This window comes from Prionailurus bengalensis, chromosome C2, assembly GCF_016509475.1.
Source record: "Prionailurus bengalensis isolate Pbe53 chromosome C2, Fcat_Pben_1.1_paternal_pri, whole genome shotgun sequence".
In the NCBI taxonomy this organism is placed as follows: Eukaryota; Metazoa; Chordata; class Mammalia; order Carnivora; family Felidae; genus Prionailurus; species Prionailurus bengalensis.
In genome coordinates this window covers 104,992,107-105,019,267 of record NC_057350.1, presented here as the reverse complement: position 1 = coordinate 105,019,267, position 27,161 = coordinate 104,992,107, and the positions used below count along the sequence as shown (strand labels likewise).

The 27,161-nt window shown below is 38.2% G+C and overlaps 1 protein-coding gene across 1 annotated transcript in view; it reads left to right on the top strand.

The window, feature by feature from the left end:
- Positions 1-27,161, top strand: part of PPM1L (protein phosphatase, Mg2+/Mn2+ dependent 1L) — a 300,744-nt gene that overhangs the window by 10,927 nt on the left and 262,656 nt on the right. The gene's annotated exons all lie outside the window — the stretch shown is intronic.

Sequence of the window (27,161 nt, the reverse complement as noted above, 5' to 3'; positions counted from 1 at the left end):
TTATTTTTGAGACAGAGAGAGACAGAGCATGAATGGGGGAGGGACAGAGAGAGAGGGAGATACAGATTCGGAAGCAGGCTCCAGGCTCTGAGCCATCAGCCCAGAGCCCGACGCGGGGCTCGAACTCACAGACTGTGAGATCATGACCTGAGCTGAAGTCGGACGTTTAACTGACTGAGCCACCCAGGCGCCCCAGGATTTTATTTTTTAAGTAATCTCTGCATCTGACATGGGGCTTGAACTCATAACCCTGAGATCAAGAGTTGTATGCTTTACCGACTGAGCCAGCCAGATTTGACAACTGCTAAATTAACAGTTATTTAATTTTAAATAGCAAAATATTATTTTTTCATTTGTTTACAATATTGTGTTGGTATGTTTAGTTTGAATAGATGATAGTCATGTGTTTCCATTCTAGAAGGCTACCTAATACATTAGCCAACGTTAACTTTTAGCCAACGTTAAGTTAAGCCCAAGCTTTGGTGATGGCTAGTTATAATCTGTTTTTAATAAGAATCTTCAAAGGTAAAGTTTAAAACAAAGGAAGCCATCATTTAAAAAAATAGTTGATGGCATTATAGTACCATTTGTAGCTTTCTTTTATAATTATAGGCCTCTCTACAAAGCACTTTAAGTAAATATTTGTGTAGAGAAAATTGTGCATATTGATACATTGATATACTTTCAATAAACTTGAAATCTGTGCTAGGAAAAGCTGTGCTTAAAAAGTGAAGGTATAATAATTTACATCTGAGAAGCAAATCTGAAAATTTTGATCACTTGGTCTTTCTGGAGAATATTTTTTTCCCTTTCTCTGTTTAATGAGAATAGGACCCAATTTAATGGAACCTTAGCTGCCTCCAGCTTGTCTAGAATGAGGGAAGGTTCTGGTAGTTGAGTCTGTTAAAAATGAGACTTACTTACTTTCCTCCATTCCTAGAAGACAAGGGAGTTCTTGTCTGCTACTGGGCACAGAGCCCCTGAAGGTAAGTCTGGGCTACTGCAAATAATTACATAAAATGTTCATTGTACAATGATACCAGATAGAGACACACTATTTCTAATGTAGAAAAGAACTGTCTGCTCCCAAGCTAGGCACAATCACTTGGTAAGGGTGCCTTTTTCTAATTCGTACAGAAGTGAAAGGCACCATAGCAATAGTCTGTATTTCTGAGACTCACATTCTTTACCATACCATCCATCATTATTGCACTCCTTGTTCTGCTCCAGTATTGAGCAGCTGACAGATAATCTATTGGTCTTAGTTGCTAAACCAAAGACCAGTTATCCATTTCACATCATGTCATCAAACCTTATGACTTCCCTGGAGAAGTGCACACTTATTTGCATTTGCTTTTCAAGATGAATATTCCAGGCTTTAGTCATTGTAAATGTGAGTGGGGATTTAATGGCCTGTAGCAATACATCTTAAATATTTCAAATTGTATTTTTAATAGAACAGTCTATATTCAGCACTACTCTTGGACAATAAGGTTTTTCATCTAAAAACATTTAAAAAATATTCTTTTAGTTATAGAATTGCCATATGGCAAAAACTGTTTTATTCTGATAAGTATATACCATTTCTTTCTAACCTAGTAAGTGCTTTCAAATTTCTTTTTAATTAAATAACTTAACTTTCAGTTTAATTAGTCACTGGACATTTTCTGGTCAAATAAGTTTCTTACTGACCCTTGTATTTTCTAGAAATTGAGACATAGTAGAATTTTTGGTCATACTATTTACCTTTTTGCTGCCTAGAATAATAAGGTGAATTTTCTGTAACAACTGGTTTGCATAGGTATATGATAAATATGACTGACCCAGAATTTGGGATTAAGAAGTTTCAGCTTCCCTTTTATTTAAACTTAGAGGTTTCCTACATTCTGTTTAGAAAGAAGATACATTTTCTCTTTAGATAGGCCTGGCAGGGATCTTGAATTGTCATATAATCCAAATATAGTGCCTAAGGCTTCACAGCTACATGAATAATCTATTTTTAAACACTTTCATCAAGGAGATTCCATACTGTCCCTGGAGAATTTTTTTTTTTTCTATAGTCCTTTCTCTCAGGAAATTCGTTATATATGAACTAATTCCCTTTGGTTTAAACTTATTTCTTAGTCTGCCCTTAACAGAGATATAGTAGAATTCAGTTGTTGCCATTTGTAAGTCAGTAAGATTATGGTAATCAAAAATCTTCTTCCCCTCATGTTAAATAAGTACATCAAATTATAGGAGAAACACTCATCACAAAGAAAGGAGACATAAGGTAATTTCTACCAAAGACAGAATAGTTTCCAAATGATCAATAATATCTCCTCTTTGTAAGGAGCTGTTTTGGCAATAAAGGAAATGTCCTTTCCCTTTATTTTTACAGATTGGTTGGTTTTGTCTTTTTATGTCCATTGTCAGAGGCTTAGGCTATAGGTGGAGTAAATTTTGTTAGCTAGGAAGAAGGGGAATGGGAATCGTTGTTGGGTAGCCTTGGGGAGGGTGTTCAGAGAACATGGCCTGGAACATTTCTTGTCTGCACATTAGCAAACTCATTGGAAAATGTTGCTGTAAAGTATATAACATTGACAAGAGGGAAAAAAGAAAGCTTTAGAAGACTTTATAAAAGGGTAAGCCATCTTATTTTTGGATTGGCTTAGAGGTGACTTTACCTGGGAGCTGAGGTGTAAATTTGGTATTTTAGGGCCCCAACAAGTTTTAAGAAACTATTAGTAGGTAGTTTTTTTTAAATTCAGATTTTCTGTCTGTTCTGTATATGCTGGCAACAAAGAGGGGCTTGAGTGTTTGGGGAACAACAAGGTGCTTTTTGCTGTGATACATGACTGTGTGTTCAGTACAGGTAAGGCTACTGATGAGTGTGGAAATACCACAGCAGTTCTTTTGTTGGCTACCCATTTCTCTTTTACTATCTTCCTGTTTTAGACAATGAATTTCTTCAGATGCAGTAGGATTTTTGTCTCTTAATTATTAGGAATCATAAGTTTTGTTATTATGTTTAAAAATATTCTGATCTATTCCAGGCCAGAGAGAAGAGATTCCTGGGAGGGCCGAAATTTGTGTACACATTTTGCAGGGGGACAGCCTGGCAGTGGTCTGGTCTCCAGTGAGAGGGGAGGGTGTTAAAGTCTTCTGATGTTTCTGGAGGCCAAAATGAATGCATTTGGAGTAAATTCTGTGTGTGAGGATGAAATGCTCATCCTGCTGCTGCTGCTATAAATTGATTACGATGAGGCCATCTTTTCATTATGTCTTCCTGACTGTTTATTACTAGTCTATAGAAATGCTGACTGACTAAACTTCCTATTTAGTTTTAGTAGCTTTTCTGGTGATTCATTCTCTCTACTTTGTTTTTTTTTCTTTTAAAAGATATGCAATCATATTGTCTACAAATAATATAATTTTGTCTCCTGCTTCCTAAATAGTTATACTTTTTTTTGTTTGTTTCCTGCCTCATTGCATTAACTAGAACAGAACAATGTTCTGTAATACTCATGATAGTGAGTGTTCTTATGTTCCTATATTTGAGATTATTTAAAAAGTTTGAGATCAGGGAAATGTGAAATGGCTTCAGTTTATGGATAATAGGGCTAAAGTTTCTTTACTGAAAGATGAAATCCAAAGGTAAAGTAAGAGCCAAAGAAGAAAGTATATTCAAGGTATGGTAATCAAGACAATTCATGATCACGAGGATGGACTAGAACGTGGTATAGATGTGTTGCTGAAAACTAACGTGCGTTGAGTACATGCAGGGGAGAGCCCTGTCTTTTCTTCTTTGGGTAAAAATTATCATCACTAGATCCATCTCATGGGAATGTCCCAGAAAGCATTAGTCTGAACGATAAGCACAATATCTATTGTACAAGATACTGATTGTGCGGGTTGTGAAGACCTAGCAAGATACACACAGGAATCTCTTCCCTTGGTTCTAGAGTAGTGGGAAGTCTGGAGCCATCTTGCCCGTGCAATTCTGCTGGTTTTGGTGAAGGTTGTCCTTATTTTATCTGGGATTTCCTGTGCAGAAAATCCTTGCCCTGTTTCTATTATCTGTCTTGTAAGGAAACTGCAGCTGCTTACAGATTTTCATACTGAGTGGGGTTAGGTTGTATTAGTGTACAGAGACAAAATCTTAATGTAAGATCCCTCAAATTGCCCATAAAGAAGAGTGTTTGTGATTTTCACCTCTTATTCTGTAGAGATATGTGTAATTATAAATGTATAACTACATATCCAAAGTAATTAATAGTACAGAAAAAGTGTGTGCATGTAAAATATAGGAATGTATAGTTATAAATATGTAACCACATATCGCAAATAATGTATAGTACAGAATAAAGTGTGTGCATATGAAATATAGTTATATAGTGTTTTATTTTTATTTATTTATTTATTTATAAAAATTTATTTATTTATTTTGAGAGAGAGAGAGAGTGAGCATGAGTGGGAAAGGGGCAGAGAGATAGGGAGAGAGAGAGTCCCAAGCAGGCTCCATGCTGTCAGTGCAGAGCCTGACATGGGGCTTGATCTCACAAACCTTGAGATCATGACCTGAGACAAAATCAGGAGTTGGATGCTTAACCAGCTGAGCCACCCAGCCACCCTTATAGTGTTTTAAATAAGAAAAGAGTTTCTGGGAATGTCAGCTGGTGCAGCCACTCTGGAAAATAGTATGGAGATTCCTCAAAAAACTAAAAATACAACTACCCTACGACCCAGCAATTGCACTACCAGGTATTTATCCAAGGGATACAGGTGTGCTGTTTCAAAGGGACACATGCACCCCAGTGTTTATAGCAGCACTATCAACAATAGCCAAAGTATGGAAAGAGCCCAAATGTCCCTCGATGGGTGAATGGATAAAGAAGGTGTGGTGTATATATACAATGGAGTATTACTCGGCAATCAAAAAGAATGAAATCTTGTCATTTGCAACTACGTGGATGGAACTAGAGGGTGTTATGCTAAGTGAAATTAGTCAGAGAAAGATAAATACCATATGACTTCACATATGAGGACTTTAAGGGACAAAACAGATGAACATAAGGGAAGGGAAACAAAAATAGTATAAAAACAAGGAGGGGGACAAAGCATAAGAGACTCATGAATATGGAGAACAAACAGAGTGTTACTGGAGGGGTTGTGGGAGGGAGGATGGGCCAAATGGGTAAGGGGCATTAAGGAATCTCCTCCTGAAATCATTGTTGCACTGTATGCTAACTAATTTGGATGTAAATTAAAAAAAATTTTAAATTAAAAATGTCAAAAAAAAACATTAAAAAAAAGAAAAGAGTTTCTTGGGTTTGTGTAAATTTGTGAATGGTGCTGTTTCACTGTACCTTCTGAAAGATAATAGAATAAGAAATTGAAGAATATTTTGACATTTTCAGCTGATGACAGGAACTTTTTATTTCTTTTAAAGAGCATTTCGTATATTTCTGTATGTAATCACTTTGAAAAATTTAGTTTGTTAAAGTTTTAAAACTACAAAACAGAATAAACGTGGCTTTTGGAGTTAGGAGTAAGATTAATTTATCGTGATTATTTTTAAAGTCAATTTTAGAAAGATAATTATAATGCCATATTGAGAGCTTTATTTTTAATCTAAGTGCCAGCCATATCTTTGACACCAGATGGGAATATGGAGATGGGCACTCAGCCCGGTAATTTATGCTCATAAATACATACAAAAAGTTTACACTTGCTGTTTCTTTCTTGCCTGTGGCTTGAGACCCTGGGGGATTTTATATTCCATTGATTTCAGAAGAGAGACCAATCGGGGATTCTGACCTTTCCTATTTTCCTGGCATCCCTCCTGTGTACCTGATAAGGTGCCTGTAGGTCTAAACTGTTTTTGATAAATGTCTGGTCATAGTTTTGTCTAAGAGTGAGAGTCTTTGAGCAGCAAAGAATTCTTGGAAAGGAAGCTTGTATTTTTAATACTATCTACGAGATCCAAGTGGCTGTTGCTGAAGAAATTACATGGGTAGAGAATTGAGAAGCTGACGGTGGCCAGAGAAGTTCTCTGTACCTTCCTATTAGAGCCACATACAGATGGAAGTTGTTTATCCCCAAAGGATTATGTAATGCAAACAGTTTTAGACGTGAAAGAATACAGGCAGGCATGTACTTTGGAAATATTGCTTAAGAGGGAATTCTGTGATGAAGAGAACATCTAGTAAAAAATAGGATAACAGTAGATGTGCCCAGATGATATACCCACTTTACCAGAGAGAAGCCCTCATCCCCAGCCTTCATGGTGACTTTATGTTATGGGGATTAGGACATCTACTTTCTTCAATGTTAAAAATTGATCATTGTTACAATATTATTATCTGATACACAGTCCATATTCAGATTTTGCCAGATGTTTCAACTGTTTTTAAAAATAACTGAGGTATGATTGGCATAAAATAAGCTGCATATATTTAATATACATATAATTTGATCAGTTCTGTATATATTTGTGAAACCATCACCACTATCAAGATAATGAACACAGCCAACACTGTCCAAGATTTCTTTATGCCCTTTGGTAATACCTTCCTTCTGTCTTTCTCTAGTCCCTCCCTCCATCCCTAGGCAACCATTAATCTGCTTTCTGTCACTATAGACTTAGTTTGCATTTTGTAAAATTTTACATAAATGGAAATGTAGAGCATGTACTCCTTTTTTGTTTTCTGGCTTTTTTCCCCACTCAGCATAATCATTTGAAATCCATCTATGTTGTTGCATCTATCAATGGTTCATTCATTTTTATCACTTGATATTGTATTGTATGTATATACCAAAGCTTGTTTATCTGTTCACTTATTGTTGGACATTTGAGTTGCTTTCAGTTTTTGACTGTGAACATTCATGTACAAGTCTTTGTATGGACATATGCTTTCATGTCTCTTGGGTAAATAACCTAGGAGTAGAATTGCTGGATAATATGGTAGGTGTGTGTTAACTTTAAAAAACAAAAACAAAAACAAAAAAACACACCCAAAACTGCTAAACCACTTTCCAAAGTGGTTGTGTTATTTTACATTTCCATCAGTGATGTATGAGAGTTCTAGTTGCTCCATATCCTTGCCAGTCTTTTTAATTTTAATCATTCTAGTAGATGTGAAGTGGTTTCTTACTGTGGTTTTAGTTTGCATTTTACTAATGACTAATGACGCTGAATATCTTTTTTATGTACTTTTTGGAAGACGGCCTTCTTTTAAAAATATTGGATAAGAATGGCTGTCAAATCTTGGTTTTCCAGTAAAGTCTGAGTTTTGTCTTTCCCTGTATGATGTAAGCGAACGAAAAAGAGAGGCAAGAGGTATAGGAGTGATGAGATACTTTCTTACTGAAAGGAGAGAGGCTCATAAGTACAGCCTAGAAATGAGAGGTATTGAGAGGTTGCACAAAGTAACCAATAAATCAAGTGAAACAAGGAGAGCAGAAGAGAAGGGTTAGGGCCTGTCACCACTAAAGACAGTTTGTATTATCAGTCTTTAATTTTCTTGTATTCCAGATAAAAAAATCTGAATGAGACTTCTCTTAGAAAAGTGCATTTGAAAGCATGGACTGTAGACCCTTCTTCTGCTTTCTTCTGACTCACTCATTTCCTTTTAACTTCTGACACCTATTTTGAGTGTGTTTTTTGTTTTTATTTTTTAAGGTCTGCAGGGATCTCATAACCATGTATGATGACCTGTTTTCAGCCCTTAGAGTTTTCTGTAGGTTCTTGCTTTCTTCACCTCTGTCTTCTTGAGACTCATGTTTTTTTTTTTTAATTAAAAAATTTTTTTAATGTTTATTTTTGAGAGAGAGAGAGAGAGACAGAGCACAAGCAGGGGAGGGGCAGACAGAGAGGGGGACACAGAATCTGAAGCAGGCTCCAGGCTCTGAGCTGCCAGCACAGAGCCTGACGTGGGGCCTGAACTCACGAACTGTGAGATCATGACCTGAGCTGAAGTTGGATGCTCAACTGACTGAGCCACCTAGGTCAAGATTCATCTTCTTGACCTTGGTGACAACACTTGCATTTTTTGCTCCATGCTGGTTTTTTTTGTTTGTACCAGCAGCTTCCATGAAGTCAGCCATCCAACCTGAGCGTAGGGCTTTCCTTCCCATGTTGAGATCATGTCTTTCCAGGCTGACTTAATATTTTCTTTCTGGATGTTACCTCAATAAATAACCTGTCTGAAACCATATTTGCCTTTTGTGTCCTTAGATTAATTTCGTCCCCAGATTTGTACCTTCCTCTCATGGTGCTGTCATTCTCCCAGTCTCCCACTCTTGAAACTACTTTATCATCTTTGCTTCTTCCCTCCTCATTAAGTCTGTGAGACTTTATATAATACCTGTCATCCCTGTTTCCATCTTCATAGTCTTACGGCCACCATGCTAATTCAGCCTTTCATCACTTCCTGCTGGGATTGTGACGGTGGCTTCTGAACTGATCACTTAGTCTCTAGTCCCTCTTCTGTCCACCCTACTCACTGATGTCTCTGATAGATGAATCTTCTCAACTCACTGGGTTGTACATTGTTTCTTTTTTAAAAAGTCTGTGATTTATACCAACCATGATTTATTTGTTTGAACTTTGTTTGTTTGTTGTTTTGGTTCCCCTAATGGTATCCCTGACTACTTTATCTTACTCAACCTTATTTTCTGTGGTTCCTGTACACAAAACTCTGAGATACAGCAAAAATGGTCTATTATTCCCTGAATACCCAATGGATACATATACCCACTGCTGCTACGTTGTCCACTCTATTCCATTCTCGGAGAGATTTCTCATTCTTCTTTCCATACCTGTTGTCTTGTCCTAATTTCAAGGCTCCCCTCAATTTCCAGCTCTTCCATGAATTCTTGCTTGGTCGTGTCAACTTTAAGTAATCATTCCTTCCTTTGAACTTATCGTCTGTGACAGGCAATTGAACATTTTGTGTTATTGTTCATTTTCAAGGTACTTCTTCTCTCCAACCAGAGTTCAGCTTCCTTGAGTTTCATACCTCTGATGAGTTCCTGTGGTGTGCTTGAACTGTCCCAGATGCTTGCATCTTAATAATAACAATGCCTGTCAGTATTTCTGTGAAGAATGATGCCTAAAACATCAAGTTGTATGATTGCATTTTTGATCTCTTATGTGTGTTGGAAACCAAAGGGCTCTGCTCATTCTGGCTTTTGAGTGCATGCAACATGTCAGATGCTTTCATTGATTCTCTGTCACTGAATCCTCATGATTTTTTGAGGCAGTTGTCATCCCATTTTACAGTTGGGGAAACTGAAGCTCAGACTATTGTGTGCCCAGGGTTACACAACTGCCAAGTGGCAGAGCTGGGATTAAAATATTTCCCATGTCTGCCTGATTCCAAAGCCCTCTTCTTCTCTGTAGCACACTGCCTTTTGTGGGGCTGGTTTGGCAAGGCATTCCTATGGGGGTCATCTCTGAGGTATCTAACACTTTAGATTATCTGTAATAAATGTTTCAAGTACATGGGAATGGAATCAAGTTGAGGAGATAAAGTAATTTATTTATACCACTCACTTGCATTTACTCTCTTTGTTTCTTTTATCAACTTTCATGGCTTATGAGGTATAGAGTCTGTCCAGAAGCCCTTTGAATAAAGACCAAGGGAAACACAAATTAAGTATGTAGAATTCTGCAGGATAGCCTAGGCAAGTGGTTTTCATCTGTTTGACAGGCAACTCTATTTCTGATTGTAAGGCAGGAATTTTGGGAAAGTAGGCTGCTCTCAAGGAAAGTAGGCAACATTTTCAGATTTAACTCAGTGTGACCTTCAGAAGGTAGTTCACTTATTTGGTTAGTGGTGTTATGGATTATAGGATTTTAGTCATGCCTCAGTTTTCAAATGCAAGTACCAAAGAACACTTCCTAGAGCTCACTTGAAAAAAAGTTCCATCTATAGCTTCCCTCCCAAAAGCATCATGCAGAATAATATTGTACATAGTATTTAGTGAGTATCAAAGAGTGGGGAGATATAAATGAACAATTTCAGCTGCCTGGGGGTGGAAACAGTGATTCATAGACTTAAGATTTAGAACTCAAATATTCTTGGTTTGTACTCAATGAAGAGCAGCATCAATAAGTTTTATGAACAGAAAACAGTTTACTGATAGTATGTGAATATTTTAGAAACGAAAGGAAATCATCAACCTTATTTTATTTTTTGTAATGTCATCAAAATATATTTGTTTCCTCTATTATACTAATTATTGAGTTAAATGGCATATTTAGAAAATATACAATATGTGGAGTTTATAGAGTTCTCATGTACAAAATGGACATTTTCTACTTTGGGGAGCTTTATGGATCATATTGAAAGCCATAGTAACTCAGTTCTTAACAATTAACACCATTAGCTACCTCTGGCTCAGCTCCTCCAACCTTGGGAAACAGAAGCTGCTTTGTGGGTTCCCCCCCCCCCCCCCCCACTCATGCAGTTATCACTAATCATCATTTCAGAGAAAGTTGAGGTCTCAGGATGAAAACATATTTCCTCAAGCATTAGATTAAATTCCCCACTGGCAGTATTGAATCTGAGTGGAAAAACATTTTTACTTTCTTGAAATTGGGTAAAAGTTATGGCTATGAATGTTTAGGCTAGCATTATGCCTATCTTGACTCTTCAGTTCTTGTATGCCTATTTTCAGATATACTATATTACCTCAGTGTTTTATCCAGAGTGGGTACCCCATAAATGTTTCTTAAATTAATCATTGAGTATTTATTTGTCTTTTGTGACTAGCTTATTTCACTTAGAAAAATGTTCTCAAGATTCATCCATGTTGTAGAATGCAATAAGATTTCCTTCCCTTTTTAAAAAAAAATTTATTTTTATTAAAAATTTTTTAAATGTTTATTTATTTTTGAGAGAGAGGGGCAGACCATGAATGGGGGTAAGGGCAGAGAGAGAGGGAGACACAGAATCCGAAGCAGGCCCCAGGCTCCATGCTGTCAGCACAGAGCCTGATGTGGGGCTCGAACTCACGAACCGCGAGATCATGGCCTGAGCTGAAGTCAGACACTCAACCGACTGAGCCACCCAGGCGCCCCAATGTTTATTTATTTATGAGAGAGAGAGACAGAGTGCAAGCATGGGAGGGGCAGAGAGAGAGGGAGACACAGAATCCGAAACAGGCTCCAGGCTCTGAGCCATCAGCACAGAGCTTGACACAGGTCTGGAACCCACCGACCGTGAGATCATGACCTAAGTTGGCCGAAGTTGGATGCCCAACTGACTGAGCCACTCAGATGTCCCAGATTTCCTACCCTTTTAAGGCTGAGTAATATTCTGTTGTGTGTTATGTACCACATTTTGTTTATCCAGTTATCTGTCAGTGGATGTTTGGGTTGCTTCCATCTCTTGGCTATCATGAATACGCTGCTATGAACACAGGTGTGTAAAGACCTCTTTGTGATCTTGCTTTCAGTTCTTTGGGATACATACCTAGAAGTGAGATGGCTGGATCATATGATAGTTCTATTTTTAACTTTTTGAGGAAGTACCATGCTATTTTCCTTAGTGGTTGCCCTATTTTACACTCAGCAACAGTGCATAAGGGTTCCTTTTTCTCTACATACTTGCCAAAACTTATTATTTTCTGTTTTTTAAATAGTAGCCATCCTAATCGGTGTGAAGTGACATCTTGTGATTTTGATTTGAATTTCTGTAATGATTAAGGAAGTTGAGTATATTTTCATGTACTTGTTGGCCATTTGTGTATCATCTTCATGGAGATGTCTATTCAAGTCTTTTGCCCATTTTTTTTAGCCAGGTTTTTTGTTTCTGTTGCTGTTGTTGAGGTTTGGCAGTTCTTCATATTCTAGATATTAACCCCTTATCAGATGTTAGGATTTGCAAATAATTTTCTTGCATTTCTAAAAATATTTTCGTAACTTTTATATTGATATAATTTCAGACTTACAGAAAAGTTGCAAAACTAGTACGAGAAACTCCCATATACCCTTTGTTCAGAGTTACTGTGTTTTTTTTTTTTTTCAGGAACACCTGGATTTCTTGACACTTTGTTGAGCCCTCTAAACAGAATGAATTAGTTGCAGCTGTGGGAGATGTAAAAGTATAAACATGGTCCCTGTTTGAATATGTAAAACAAATAAAGATGTTTATAAAGCAACCAGTACAGATGAGAATCATACAAATAAGAACAAAAGTGAGAGGGGGCCAAAAGTAAGAATAATTTGAGTTATTAGAATTGGAGACCTGTCCCAATGTTTCTCAACATGGGATGATTTTTCTCTCCTAGAGGACTTTTTGTAATGTTTGGAGACAAACTGATTGTCACAACTGCAGCTGGCATGGGAGAAGTTGTAATACTGGTGTCTAGTGTGTAGAAACCAAAGCTACTGCTAAACATCCTACAAGGCACAGGACAGCCCCATACAGCAAAGAATTATCCAGTCCAAATGTCTGTAGTGCCAAGGCAGAGAAACCGTGCCCTATCCTGGGGAAGCAGACTTTGCAGAAAACCTATCTTGAGGACTTTAAGGGCTTTGGGCCTGGAAATTCTCTCAAACACATCCAAAACACTTGAATAACACAGTGAAGGCTCTGCCTGGTAAGATAATAAGGTATGAAAAAATATTTTCTTCTCTTTTTTGGTGCATAACCCATAATAAGAGGGCTTAGTTGCTCTCTGCTTACTATGAATTTTCTGCAGTAAACTGGAGAAAAATGCTTTCCCTGGTTTTATTTTGTATTGCAGTTTCTTATAGCTAACATATTCTTGTTATTGCATTCTTTTTTTTTTTTGCCACTTTCTGCTGTAAAACAAAACAAAACAAAACAAAAAACCCCAAACAAAAAAAAAAAAAACCCAAAACCATGTAAACTCTGAAAAAAGCAAACAGTATTATACGAAAGATCCTGAAGCTTAGAGGAAGCCAGCAGAGGTGTTGGGAGAATGTGCTTTAGAAGGCTTCCTTTCAATCCTCTGTTCCCTGCAGAGAAGCGAGGTGTCAGTTCTGTTTTATCACTAAGTCCAGTAAGCCAGGAGGAGAATGAAAGTAGCATGGGCTTTGATATCCTGTAGACCTGGATTTGAATCCAGGCCCATTCTATACTAGCTGTCTGACCTTGGGCAAGTATATAATTTACTTGTGTACTCTGAACTCAGTACAGAGTACTTCCCTGCCAGGGGATAATATCTGCTTCACTGAGTGGTGAAGGGCAGTAGAGTACAGTGGGTAAGGCTGTGGACTCTCACACCTAATTGCCTGGCTTCAGATCTTCACTCAGCTACTTCTAGTTCTGTGCCCTTTGGTAAGTTTCTCAACCTTTTCTAGACCTCCATTTCTTCATTTGAAAAATGAGAATAGGGGCGCCTGGGTGGCGCAGTCGGTTAAGCGTCCGACTTCAGCCAGGTCACGATCTCGCGGTCCGTGGGTTCGAGCCCCGCGTCAGGCTCTGGGCTGATGGCTCAGAGCCTGGAGCCTGTTTCCGATTCTGTGTCTCCCTCTCTCTCTGCCCTTCCCCCGTTCATGCTCTGTCTCTCTCTGTCCCAAAAATAAATAAACGTTGAAAAATGAGAATAATTGTATCAGTATTTACCTCATAGGGCTGTTAGGACATTAAATGAATTAATAAATGTAAAACACTTAAAAAGTGGTGCTGGACAAATAGTAGGCACAGGAAATGTCAGCTATTTTGGAGATTAATTTGAGATAAAGGATGTAAAGAACACTGTAGTGTCTAGAAAAAGAAGGTGCTTGATAACTGGTTTTTCAAAATTTAAAGTTTAGTAGCTGACAGTTTATTAAAATATAATGCCATAATAATAAAATCATTAGCCCCTGAAGTTAAATTAGTGGGGATTTGGTCTTAAGTCTTCAGGATACAAAAAGGAAACTGCTCATTCTTTTGCTTCTTACTTGTTCCTGGCCAAGACTCCTTTGGATCTATGTTCAAAATGTGCTTAAAGAATTGCAGGCCTAGCCAGACTTCTGTGGAATTATAAGAGGCAACTAGAACAGCTGCCTGAGTGCATGGAGTGGTGAGGGATGTTTGGGTTGGAAATAGTTGTTTCTCTAGTCCGGGTTTCATGAAAGCCCCCTGGGCGGAGAGGAAGTAGAGAAATAGCAGGAAAAGTTTGCTTGTTTTTGAACTCCCTGCTTATCCTTGGGGTGTGGGTGTGTGTCAGGTGAAGAGGTCCCATCCTTCTTGATGGTATAGGGGATTTAGAGTCACTCAAAGGTAATTTACAGTGGAATCAAATATCCAGTTATACCTGTCCCTGTTAGATATTGGGTTGTAGACATATTTATAGCGCACACATGGGCCAGCCTTTTCTTAGAATATGAGAATATATTATCTCATGGTAAGATAAAGTGTATGTAAAGGGGTTAGCCTGGCATTGTGCTTTATTAAGAGTTAGCTGTCATCATCATCATCATCATCATCATCATCACTGTCCTTACTCTTAAACTTTATATTTTTGTTTAGTTAAGACACTAATGAAGTCTTTAATAGTTATTCAGCAATTCTACTTCCCCCTTTTAATTTTTTACTTCTTAGGGCATACACACATTCAAAGGAGTGCATGTCATAATTTTACAGCTTGATGAATTTTCACAAACTAAACACAGTCATGCCTTCAACACTCAAGGAACATACTCACTAGTGTCCTAGAAGTCCCACTCATGGTCCCTTCTTGCCATTATCCTTCAGTTTTCAGGAAAAAAATTGTTTTTCTCTTTAGTGACATTCAAAGCTACTCATGCATGGCTTTATGTAAACTCTTAATAGCTATGGCTGACAGTTATAGCTGGCCTTATTACACCCTTTTATTTTCTTACGCTTTAAAAAGCACTTCTCCTGGAAAGGGTTTTAGTCCTGTAGACTGTTACCTTTGGACATGAATAGGGTGAGTGATCTCGTAGATCATCCTCTGCAAATAGGTGATGTGTTTTTTGCTTTTATTTGTCCATATTATAGAAGTCCATTAAAACCCAAAAGTTGTCCATTGTACAAAAAGAAAAGGAAATTGACTCAGCTGCACAGACCTCTTAGATGTCTTCTCTAAAAGCATTCCACATTGAAAAGAGCTCAAGGCACATGAAAGAAATCCTATGGTGGAGGAAGACTACACAATGCTGGGTGCACTTTGGGGGCTCTCATCTTCTGCCATCGAACAAGGTGATAAGGCTGAAGGACTGGCTACTTTTGGAAGTAATGGACCTCAGTTAGTTTCCTGTGCTTTTGTCTGGACATAGTTAGAAAACCATGGAGAATTTTTCAGAAGGCAGCTTCTCAGAGGAAGAATAAAACTGTGGGGGTTGAGTTTGAGGATCTTCACAGTACTGAAACATTCACTCTGGAATCACCAGGGCATTAGCCTTGCTTTGCATGACTTGTTTAACTTTGTGGGCCCAGCTAATGGCTCTGCTAAAATATTGTGTATGCATTTCAGAATATTATTAGTCATTTTGGCCATTGCTTTATTTCTTAATATTTATTTGTTAATTTAGAAACATTGAGATCTAATTCACATACCATAAAATCTACCCCTTTAAAGCATCCAGGTCAATGGATTTTAGTATGGATATTTATCATCACTATCTCATTCCAGAACATTTTCTTCTCCTCTGAGAAGAAACCCCTGCCCATTAGCAGTCACTCTCTCCATCCTATTTACTTAGTTTTGCCAAATAAGTGTCATTGCTATCTTTATTTCATAGAAGTCTTTCCTCTATAGGATGTCATGACAGTTGTGTGACCTTTTACATAGGGGTGTGCCCCATCTAACATCTGTTGTAAAGTTGAATTGGGGGTGCATTTTCAGCACTACCACCAACCCCATGTTGATTGAAATTGTTTTAGGACATAAAATGACAGTATGTTTACTTACAGTCACTTACAAAAAACACCCAAAAAATGAATAATCCAATTAAAGAATGGGCAGAAAGCATGTATAGACATTTTTCCAAAGAAGACCTACAGATGGCCAACAGACACATGAAAATATACTCAACATCACTGTTCATCAGGGAAATGCAAATCAAAACTACAATAAGGTATCACCTCATATCTGTCAGAATGGCTAAAATCAACAACACAAACACCAGGTGTTGGCAAGGATGTGGGGAAAGGGGAACCCTCTTGTACTGTTGGAGGGAATGCAAACTGGTGCAGCCACTCCGGAAAATAGTATGGAGGTTCCTCAAAAAGTTAAAAATAGAACTACTGTATGATCCAACAATTGCAATACTAGGTATTTACCCAAAGGATACAATTCAAAGGGATATATACACCCTGATGTTTATAGCAGCGTTGTCTATAATAGCTGAATCATGGGAAGAGTCCACGTGTCCATTGACTGATGAATGGATAAAGAAGATGTGGTATTATATATACAAAGGAATATTAGTCATAAAAAGAATGAAATCTTTTCATCTGCAATGACATGGATGGAGCTAGACAGTATAATGTGAAGCAAATAAGTCAGAGAAAGACAAATACCATATGAATTTACTCGTTTGTGGAATTTAAGAACAAACCTAATTCTATTAGGGTAACTTATAGCAAAGGGGGAAAAAAAAGAGAGAGAAAGACAAACCAAGAAACAGATTCCTAATTATAGAGAACAATCTGATGGTTACCAGAGGGGAGGGGCATGGGGAGGACGGGTGAAATCGGTGATGTGGATTAAGGAGGGCACTTGTGATGAGAATCGGGTGGTGTTTGGAATTGTTGAATCACTATATTGTACACCTGAAATTAATATAACTTTGTATGTTAACTATACTGGAATTAAAAAAAATAATGATGATGATGATGATGATGATGAAGAAAAGGCATAAAAAAAATTACTGTTGTCTTTTCCTGGTCTAGTGGAGCTTCTGAGCAGCTGTGGAAATGTACATGCTTACAAAGCTGAGTCTGTTTGTCATCAAAGAAGGCCGTGAGTCCAAAACTCTTAAAAAGTCCTCCTCCCTCAGAGCAGCTTTTATCCAAAGACTTTTTGACCAAATGACTTCTATCTCATGTGAATCTTAACAGGCACAAATATTTCATCATGGTGATACAGTTGAACATGTGTACTTTTCAGTTATTCTCAGGAATAGAATGGCATTTATCATGTACTATGTATAGACATTAAATAGGAGGCATCAAAAGTCTGTGGTTAACTGGATTCACCAAAAAAAAGCCCCTCCCCCCCCCCCCCCCCGGTCCATTAAATGCCTCTTTTTTTCCCTCTTAAATCCTGGTATTTTGCATTTTCTTCTGGAGTTTCCCAAAGACTCTTTGTAATTTTGTAGGGATGGTTGATTAGAACTGCATTCTTGGGAATCAGTTATTGGACTGAAGAAATGCGTTAGAGATAGAAGAGGTGTCTCTAGCAGTAAGCTTTTTGAAGTACTGAAGAGGAATTTGGAAGAGAATCCTAAATTTGTTTTAGGTCACAAGTATCTAGGAAGGCTGCAGAATGGATATGAACTACTACTCAAAATAAACAAGTTGGATTCAGCTATTGCCTGAACAACTACCTAATAATGGATCTAACATCTTTAATATCTTTGAATGTGCAGTAATGTTTTCATTCTATTAGGGTAACTTGTAGCAAATTAATTTTAGGATATATATATATATCTATATATATATATATATCTATATATCTGTATCTGCACTGTATTTTTAAAATGGTTTAATACTGTTCTCATCTGCCACACTGTTTCATTCATATACATAGTATCATATACTGGAGTTATGTGGCTGTTGGACTGTGACTTGATATTGATAATGGAATGGAAAAAGTTGTAAAGAGCCAAGCAAACCATTTTCTACTATATGAATAGTTAATCAGCAATAAGAGTATCTTGCAGAAAATGCTGGAGCTTTAATGGATATTATATAGCACTTACTGTTGAAAGAGAAAACGGAGAAAAAAATGCTACGCGGTGTAAAATGAGGTCAGGTTACACATACTCCGTTTTCCTCATAAAACAGAGAAGAATTTGTAGGCTCTGAAGTTTACCTGGTGTGTTCAACAGTCCACAAAAGGTTGGCTTTATACTTATTAAATAGTACTTAAAAAGATTGTTTTTGTTTTTTTCCCTGCATGCTTTCTCATCCAAAGGTAAAAATTCATTTCCTGCCAAGCATTAATTTATTTCAGCAAATCCTTACTATCTCCTACTATGTAGTAAGCACCGAATTTTGGATAAGTACTGAATTTTGGATAGATCAGTGGTCAGTTGGGTTAGTTGAAAGGAGAGTAGTTCTTCTACTTGTCTCAGATAAACCTTACCAGAGGAAGAATTGGGAGATTGAGGAACAGGTATCTTGATCAACAAGCTAGGATCAGGAAGACAGAAGTAGGGATTGTTTGGGAAAGAGTATTACCAAGAAACCACTCTAACCAGTATATCTGGCTCTGTGGTGGTTCTGAGGGTGACTAAACACTTTGTAAGCCTTTGAGACAAGGAAGTGATTTCTCATATTTGAAGACTAGTATTGGGGAGTATGTTTTGTTTTACCGAATTCATTTTTTAATCTCATCCAACAAGATTTATAAAGTATTTGCTTACTTTTTGTTAACCAGCGTGCTATGTATTTAAAACCAGTGGTTAAGTTTAAGGGTCTTAGTATCTGTATTTTTATAGAAAAGAACTTTATTACTTTAAAATTTTTTTAATTCTCAAGTTAGTTAACATACAGCATAGTTTTGGCTTCAGGAGTAGAACCCAGTGATTCATCTCTTACATGTGACAGCCGTGCTCATCCAGAAAAGGGCCCTCCTTAATTCCCATCACCCACTTAGCCCACCCTCCTACCCCCATCGACCCTCTGTTTTTATGTAATTTTTCCTTCCCTTTCCCTATGTTCATCAAGTTCCACATGAGTGAAATCATATGGTATCTGTCTTTCTCTGACTTATTTTGCTTAGCATAATACCCTCCAGTTCCATTCATGTTGTTGCAAATGGCAAGATTTCATTCTTTTTCATCACCAAGTAGTATTCGAGTGTGTGTGTGTTTGTGTGTGTGTGTGTGTGTGTGTGTGTGTGTGTGTGTGTGTGTGTGTATGTGTGTATGTATACACTACATCTTCTTAGTTCATTCATCAGTTGATGGACTTTGGGCTCTTTATAGGAAAGAACTTTAAAAGTTCACTTCCTGGAACATTGTGAATGTTCTATGTAATTTTAAGCTTTGTGAAAGAAATAGTAAATGGTTATTTATTTAAAAAGAAAAGCATTTATTTAAAAGAAAAATTGGTGATTTATAAGTAAGATGAAAAATATATTCTTTTTTAAAAAATGTTCATTTATTTTGAGAGAGGGTGGGGGGAGGGACAGAGAGAGAGAATCCCAAACAGGCTCAGCACTGACAGCTGACAGCCCCAATGCGGGGCTTGATCCCACTAACTGTGAGATCATGACCTGAGCCGAAATCAAGAGCTGGACACTTAATAGACTGAGCCACCCGGGTGGCCCCTATTAAGAATTTTTAAAATTAGGGGCGCCTGGGTGGCACAGTCGGTTAAGTGTCCGACTTCAGCCAGGTCACGATCTCGCGGTCCGTGAGTTCGAGCCCCGCATCGGGCTCTGGGCTGATGGCTCAGAGCCTGGAGCCTGTTTCCGATTCTGTGACTCCCTCTCTCTCTGCCCCTCCCCCGTTCATGCTCTGTCTCTCTCTGTCCCAAAAATAAATAAACGTTGAAAAAAAAAAGAATTTTTAAAATTAGGCATTTGTGGTAATTTTATCAAACATATTTCAAAATTTATAAATGTTATCATTTTTTTTCTCCTTTGACCTGCTAATGAGATCTGGTAATCTCCTAATATTGAACCATCTTTGTCTTACTAGTAAGAGACTCACATGATCATCCATGTATTATTCTTTTAAAGGATTGATGGATTCGTTTATTGATATTTTCATCAGGATTTCTGTATTGATACTTACATGACTATCATTATGAATCATAAATGAGATGGCTCTATGGGTTTTTATCTTTTTTAAAAGGTGTTTGTATCAGTGTTTTTCTAGCAGTATACAAAGAATTTTGAATCTTTCTACCTACTCCCACACATTTAAATATATTTAGAATTATCCATTCCTTTGAAAATTTGGTAGAATTTGTCTGTGTACGAATTGGGTTTGGTGCTTTGTGAGGTAGAGCTTTGATACATTTCATAGTTACATAAACAGTTATTAACCTGTTTTGATGGAGTCTAATGCTAATTAATGACATGTTTATATATTTGACACTTAACTATTTGTGAGACTTTAGAGTGTCATTTTTAGCATTTAAAGTTTTACTATATTCTCCTTCTCCTATAACACCTTAGAAATTAGACATTCTTCTTCTTCTCCTCTTCCTCCTTCTCCTCCTCCCCCTCTTCCTCCCCCTCCTTCTCCCCCTCTTCCTCCCCCCTACTCTTCCCCCTCCTCCTCCTCCTCCTTCTCCTTCTCCTTCTTCAGAGAGACAGAGACCATGAACAGTACAGATAGTCAGAGGGAGAGGGAGAAAGAGTTCCAAGCAGGCTCCACACTTAGTGTGGAGCCTGGCGTGGGGCTGGATCCCATGACCCTGGGATCATGACCTGAGCTGAAATCAAGAGTTGGATGTTCAACTGACTGAGCCACTCAGGAGCTCCCAGGCATGCTTCTTTAATAACAAGGTGTAGAAGAATTTTTCAGTGTAAAAATGTGGCACACTTCTTTGCAAATATGTTGTATGTAAATATATAACATGATAAACTAAGTGGAGGAAGGCAGATTGGCCTTCTAGAGAAGCAGTGAAATCTAGGGCGCTGAACACCTTTTTTTTTTTTTTTTTAATGGGAGTTCTGCCTATTGGGGAAGATCACATTTGGGAACACAGACTCTGGAAGGCAGAGGGATATGAATGGGAGCCTGTGATATAGTGGAAATGCTCTGAGGGTAAGATCTATCACTGTCATGAAGTCTTGCAGAGGATTATGTTACTTGTTAGTGCTCTGTGCTGTTGGATCTTCTTTGTGGAGACAGGACAGAGTGACAAAGTCAAGTTTCAGGGGATCATGGCAGGGCCTGCCATGGGACAACCATCGAAGGCTTGGCATTTACATTTATATATGGAACAACTTTATATTTTCTCATTCATGCTAGTCAAAGTATGTATGTTTGACTTGGGAAAGGAAATTGTTAAGGGTTAAGTTGATCTGGTAGGGTTATTTTCAGGTTGCACAGTGTTCGTAGAGTATTCTAGGTGCCAGAAGGTTTCTTGAAGTCATCTTTCAGTTGAATTTGAACTAGGTGTTTTGGCCAATAGAGGGATTTAGCAGGTCTTCGACTTGTAAACATCTCACACAGCTCACAGTATTTTCATTCATTGTGCCCAGCTCTGTAAGTGCTACTCTGTTTTCTGGTCTCACTCACTAGTTTCATCAGGCTGGGGTCATAACACAGTCGCTGCCATCAGCATTTTACTAGACTGCCAGTTGTCAGGAGGCCATTTTTTAAAGAGGGTCATAAAATGAAGAATTGAGTTTATACATTAAAGAATGAGTGGAAAGAGCACACAGGCTTAGAGTCAATCAGATGTGCAATCATGTTACTTTTGCCATTGAACTACTTATTAGACTTCTCCCAGCCTTCATCTGTAAATGGTAAAGAGGGATAAGGACTGTTGGATAAAGTGACATTTTACCGAGACCTGAATAACAAGAAGGAGCCAGCAGTGTTAAGGTCTGGAAGAAGAACATTCCAGGCAGTGGCACCAGGTAGTGCAAAGGTGGTTGTGAGCCTGTTATACTGCAGGAATAGAAGGCTGGAGCTGTTCAGACAAGGGCCAGGTATTGAGGGACCTCATAGGCCAGCATGTGGAATTTGGTGTGAGGGGAGTTTGTGGAGTTTCTCATAAACCTAAGATCTATGGATGTGTGTTAATTATCATGGCTGAACTGTTGTGGTAATAGTCTAATCTCAGCATGCACCCAGATAATATACATAATATTATCCTTTGGGGAAAATGAGAATGAGAGCCTTATCTTAATATGGTGAAATAAGTGGATTAAAAATCAAAGTGAGTCCTAATACACATAACTAATTTTTATGTTAGCTAATGAGAAGTGATTAAAGTAATATGCTCATATAATTAACTTTTAATTATTTTTCCTAGTGACATTTAGTTTATGATCATTCTTCTTGGGAAATTGTGGCATAATATGAAAAGTCACAACCACTGAGGTAACAAATTTGTTATGAACATCACTCATTTAATGATAACTTAGAATTAAGATAAAGGTATGGGGCGCCTGGGTGGCTTAATCTTTGAGTGTCCAACTTTGGCTCAGGTCATGATCTCATAGTGCATGAATTCGAGCCCTGCTTCAGATTCTGTGTGTACCTCTATCTCTGCCTGCCCCCACCCCCCCACTCTCATAAGTAAACATTAAAAAAAAGAATTAAGATATAGGTATGTGTAAATATATACTTTAAATGTTTTATTTTTTTTAGAGAGTGCAAGTGGAGGAGGGGCAGAGAGAGGGGAACAGAGGATTAGAAAAGGGCTCTGCACTGACAGACAAGGCATATGTGGGGCTCGAACTCACAAACTGTGAGATCATGACCTGGGCCAAAAGAGGATGCTCAACCAACTGAGCCACCCAGGGGCTCCTAGGTATATATATATATATATTTTTAATGTTTATTTATTTATTTTGAGAGAGAGCGAGAACAGGGGGAGGGGCAAAGCGAGAGGGAGAGAGAGAATCCTAAGCAGGCTCTGTACTGACAAAGGGCTCCATCCCATGAATCATGAGATCATGACCTGAGCCAAGTTGAAGAGTCAGATCATTAACCGACTGAGCCACCCAGGTGCTCCTAAAAGTATGTATTTTAAAATAAACTTTTTAGAATAGTTTAGGCTTGCAGAAAAGTTATAAAGATTACAGAGGGTTCCCATATATTGCACATCCAGTTCTGCTCTTATTAACATCTTCCATTAGTATGGTACATTAGTCAAAATTAAGGAATCGATATTGATAAATTCATAAATTTTTACTTGCAAAGCAAATCCCTTTTTAAAAAAATTTTTAATGTTTATTTCTGAGAGAGAGAGAGAAAGAGAGAGAGAGAGACAGAACACGAATGGAGGAGGGATAGAGAGAGAGGGAGACCGAATCTGAAGCAGGCTCCAGGCTCTGAGCTGTCAGCACAGAGCCCAATGCGAGGTTCAGACTCACAAACTGCAAGATCATGACCTGAGCTGAAGTTGGGTGCTTAACCGACTGAGCCATCCAGGCGCCCCTACTTGCAAAGCGATTCTGATGCTAACTACCTGGAGGTAGTGCACACTCACAGGTTGGGGTCACAGTTCTCCACAAGCTGCTTCTCATTTCAGACATCAGCGGGAGGCTTCGGGGTTGCTAGACCACCTGTGTTTCTGACCAAGTAGTTATATAAATTCAGGGATTTCCACTAACTACTTCTCAGGTGAATGACTCAGAACTTAGGAAAGTGTTATATTTATGATTACAGTTTTCTTATAAAGAATACAAATCAGGACTATCCAGTGAAGTGATGCATAGGGCAAGGCATGGGAGGTCCCAAATGGGAAGCTTCCATGGCCTCAGAATGCATCACCCTGAGGCACACTGATCCATGATCACCAACCAGGAAAGCTCACTGTAGAATGTCTCTCAATTTAGGTTTGTCAGATGTTTTTCTCATGATTAAATTGGGGTTATGGTTTTTGGGGAAGACAGCCATAGGGATAAAGTGCCATTCTTACCACACCATGTCAAGGGAACATAATTAACATGACTTATGATAGTTGATGTTGACCTTAATTATGTGACTGCGATAATGTTTATCAGGTTTCTCCACTGCAAAGTTACCCTTCCCCCACTCCCCCCTCTTCATATTGTGCTCTTTGGAGAGGTTACTGTGTTCAGTCCATGCTTTAGGAGTGGGGAATTCAGCTCTTCCTCCTTGAGCATGGAGTAAGATAAAGAGATTTTTGACAGAGAAAAATTTGAAATGTGTAGGTCATTAAGAATCTGTTAACCTTTTCAAGTATTAGAAAAGTGAAATCTTAGAGCTGGATGGGACCTTGAGGGGCCATTGAGTTTGAGACCAATAGAATCCTCTGCTGGAGTGAAGGACCGTAATAACCCAAATACTGTATGCACACATTTCTGTCTCAAGTTGTTATCTGTGGAATGTGAGGTGACCTGTGGGAAGGGAACCCTGTTGAATAAAAAGCTACTGGTCTCCTCCCAACCCTTGCCTCTACCTCTCAAATGTATTTTGTGCTTCTTTACATGTGTAAGGTGGTGTGCACGTTACTTAATTTCAGCTCATTAAAGTGGTATATGTGTTATTTTCCATGAAATTTAATTCTTCCATAGGTTAACTTTTAGAAATTGAATTTTGAGGGGCACCTGGGTGACTTGGTCAGTTAAGGTTATGGTTATGGTCTCAGAGTTTGTGAGTTTGAGACCTGCATCAGTCTCTCTGCTGTCAGTGCAGAGCCTGCTTTGGATCCTCTGTACCCCCTCTCTGCCCCTCCCCCACTTGTGCTGTCTCTCAAAAAAGTAAATAAATAAACTTAAAAAAGGAAGTTGAATTTTGATTTTGTTATTGTTGTTTCTATTTGGAAAGTTTCAACCTCTGGCTTATGGGACAATTGTTTTAATGTATTATATGTGTTCAGGTTCTGTGGTCTGGGATGTCAAATTACTTACAGGACTGTTTGGAGAAAAGATGATCACTATATTAAATCTGATAGTTGGTGAATGGGAAAAGTACATTCTGAGTTGGCTGAAGTATTTGAGAACCCTACTGTGACAGGTGTCTTCATGCAAATAGCTCTCCTCATGATAAAACTCTAGCTTCCAGCCATATGCAAATAATATGAAATTTTAAGTCGGAATATTCATTGAAAGGCATTTGGTCTGGGATGGGGGAAGGAGGGAGAAATGTTGTTCACCTTGTAGTTTGATTTGCATCTTTTTAATATGATTCCTTCAAGTGCTCCAAGCAGAGAGCATCATTTGTAACATCTAAAAACACTCAGCCCCTTTTGTCCTCATTATAAAACATGCAGTTCTTCTTAATGGGCTGATTAATCCAAACAACACCCTCTGAGAGCAAGAGTGTTATCTCCACTTTATGGAAAGAAGAAACCCAGGGGGTGATGGTGAAATGATCAGATTTGAGGCAGTGGCTGAACCTGGGAGATTAGTTTTGGTCGCTTTGACTGGGTCCATATCTAACTGAAAAGAAAAGCTGCTTGTTCTATGTTAGCTGGTGAACTTCACCCCACCATATAAGGAATAACACTTCTAGGAAACAACGTTACTTAATGACTGGAAAATGGGAAAGTACCGCACAGACAGATGATATAATGTATTGCTGTACCTTTTCATTTTCAAAATGTTGATCCATCAATAAGTATTGTTTTCCCCAGTAATTTTTTTCTATCATCTATCTATCTATCTATCTATCTATCTATCTATCTATCTATCGTCTATCACAAACATACTCTTTCTCTCATTAACTTTAGACCAGGGTTTGTCAACCTGGATACTGTTGGCATTTCAGGCCAGATAATTCTTCATTTGTGGAGGCTGTCCTGGTCATTGTAGGGTGTTTAGCTGCATCCTTGACTCCTGCTCAAACCCCACCCCTATCTCAGAGTGTGACAAACAAAACTGTTTTCAGACATTACCAAATATCCTTCAGGAGGCAAAAATCATCCCTACATGGGAACCACTGCTCTAAAATTAGCAAAGCGACCTTCAGACCCCGTTTTGACTGTGCTGTGTAACTAGGCAGTGTCATGCATCACCACCAGCCTCCTTTTCTCCAACTGTAACATCAGGACCATTATTTATGCCTGTTTATGGTGTTTCAGGATTTGGTTTAGAAGATAAAACACTAATGAATAACTTTGTATAGCAAATTTATCTTGACATAGTGTTGAACAGTTTTAAAGTAATCCAAATTATATTTACAAGTTAAGTACATTTCCCCAGGTGAATTTAAACTATCTTCTGTCACCGCTTAATTGTATTCATAGCTTTTTCTTCTAGGAAAACTGCAAATATTCCCTCATTTACCTCTTCGTAAAGCTTCCCAGGGCTCCCCCAGCAGTTTTTGTCTGCAGGTCTTTGATCTCAGAGTGGTTTTGCTACCCAGTGCTCAGTGCTAGTGATTTCAGCTAGTTGTTTCCCTAAATACTTGATGGAGTGGATCTCAGATATCCCTTCCCTATTTTACTACTTTTCCTTAAATCTTAATGCCGAGAAAGGGAATACTTTCTTTTCAATCAGAGAACCAACTAGACACCGCAAATTTCCTTCTCTCAACCTCCTCCTAATTCAAAGCCCAGAGCTTAGGAAAACCCTGGCCTGGGGATACCTAAAGGGATAAATGTCTACTACTCTCTTTGAACATCTTGTGCATCTCGTAAATAAAGATACATGCTATTTGCTTAGATGCGCTTAATGTAAAAATGGAGGAAAGCAAAAGAAAACCTGCAAGCATCTCTTGCCCCCATCATCTTTTCCGTTTGGATATATGTATATATTGTATTGAGAGGTTGCTTCTGACCAGGGGCTGGAGTTAGGAGTGGGGATGGGTGAAGGGGGTAGAATGAGCTGCCTAGACTCTGTGGAAGGTACTTTTGGGCTGCATCTCTGCTACTTTGCTTCCTGATCTACCCTTCATTCTCAATGTTTGGAAGTATTTTTCACATCGGTTAGCACACTAAGTGACTTCTTTTGGGTTATTTGAAAAAATAAGAAACCCTGAGTAGAATGTGCACATAGAAGAATTGCATGGGTATCAGCTGTGTAACTTTATTTTTCCCTTTGTCAGACCTTATTTAATGTGAATGTTCTCCCTTTTACAGCTGGTACCTTTGGTCATCCCAGGGAAGCAGAGGACCATAATGATTAAGGGTTTCAACTTTGGAGATGGAAGGATCTGCATTTAAATTTGGTTGTGCCCATTCCTAGCCCTGTCTCCTAACTTCTCTGTGCCTTATCTGTAAAACAGGTGTAACAACACTAGTTTCATAGGATAGGAGTGTGGATTAAATGAGATAATGTCTTTTCTCAGGTTCTTAGCAGGAGCTCAGTGACATGTGCTTCCTGTCTTTTCACTCTCTTTTTCTATCTTTCACTTGCTGACACCA